Below are 1,624 nucleotides of genomic sequence, written 5' to 3'. Positions count from 1 at the left end.
TTAACACTATGCCTCACAAAGTATTGGAACTTTGAAACATGAGTATGAAGTCTGATCCTTCTGTTTATGTGTGCTCTGGGATTACATGAATGCTACATGTTATCTTCCTTTTTTTTCCTATGTAGATTATCCCTAGGGTTCATTGATGTGTATGGCCCCATCTTTGTACACTACGCTTAATGGAGTGCCGAAGCTAACTCATACCAGCTCATGAGATCTAACTGTTATCTCTTCACCATCTCTGTTCGGTGGCATTGTGTTAACTTGAAATCAGCCATGGTGGAAATAGTCACATGGTGGAATTTGTCAAATGGTACAAAGTAGTTCTCCACCAAGAGTTAGTTTGTCAACACACCACTGCTTACACCTTGAAGTGTGTTTGCCTTTCTAGCTCAGGGACTGTATTAGTCACTTTTTTGTTGCTGTGATAGAAACACACTGACCAAAGCAATTTATAGAAGGAAGAGTAGAGCTTAAGGTTCCAGGGGAATTACAGTTCATCACAGCAGGGAGGCATGGCGGTAGAGGTGGCTGGAGGAGGGGCAGAAGCTAAGCTCTATGTCTTCCAGCAGGCACAGGAAACGAGGGCAACTGGAGATCCGGCAAGGCTTAAGAACTCTCTGAGCCCACCCCCAGGATAGCCACACCTTCTAAGACCTCCCAAAACAGTGCCACCATCTGGGGACAAAATGTCCAAATATTTGGAGCCTATGGGGGACATTTTAATTCAAACCATCACAGGGATTTTTGCCCCTCTCGTTACATTTCTTAGTTCAGATTTTCAGGTAAGAGATCAATAATCCGATTGATTGGCTTAATTCTTCACCCTTTCCCGCCTCTCTTACCAAGCCTGCATCATGTTGGTAGTATGAAATCCACTTTGTCAGAATACCTACACCATGGAAATCAGCATTTAGTACAACTTACAGTGTTTTCTTCCTCCTCCTCTCCTCACCTCGCAAAGTACTGGCAGGGTATACATTACTAAGCTATAGACAGAGAAAAGTGAATGTGGATGGATGGGAAGGAATCAGCTTCTTCAGTAGAAGAGTGAAGCCACAGAAGAAAGCATTGAAGTTTCTAGGAAAACCTCAGTAGTGTTGTGGATCAAAGAGGTCAACTGAAATACGCTTGACCTACAGAGGGCAGACTGGTGTTGATGCTTATGGTATTAGCAACCTTGAAAGACAGCTTGAGTAGAGAAAGATAGGTACCAAGAATTGTGGACCTTATGAGTAGAGTCCTGAATTACAAACCCAAAAGCTATATCAATTATATATCTATAATGCATAAACTATAAAAATTAGAAAAGTTTCTTAGCAGTAAGAGTTTTCTAAAGATTGGGACCCTGATGTCTGTTGCCAGGTGAGGGAAAGAATCCTGAAACCAGAAAATAAAGATTGGTAGAGGTGATGATGTAGTGTGCAGGATCTGGGAGAAAAGAGCATGCAGAAAATTTTAATGTGGAACAAGAGTGTTTCACTACATTTTCCCCTCCCCTTTCTTGAGAGACCCATACCTGCACCCTCTGAGGCCCCAGGGCTAACAAACCGACAGAGTATCTTTTATTTGTTTTTTTTTTTTATTTAAATTAATTTATTTTTTATTTTTTTATTTTATTTTT

The sequence above is a fragment of the Nannospalax galili genome, unplaced genomic scaffold (assembly GCF_000622305.1).
Source record: "Nannospalax galili isolate Female #2095 unplaced genomic scaffold, S.galili_v1.0 scaffold5986, whole genome shotgun sequence".
Lineage (NCBI taxonomy): Eukaryota > Metazoa > Chordata > Mammalia > Rodentia > Spalacidae > Nannospalax > Nannospalax galili.
The sequence above is the reverse complement of the archived record's forward strand: the minus strand, read 5'-3'. Positions refer to the sequence as shown.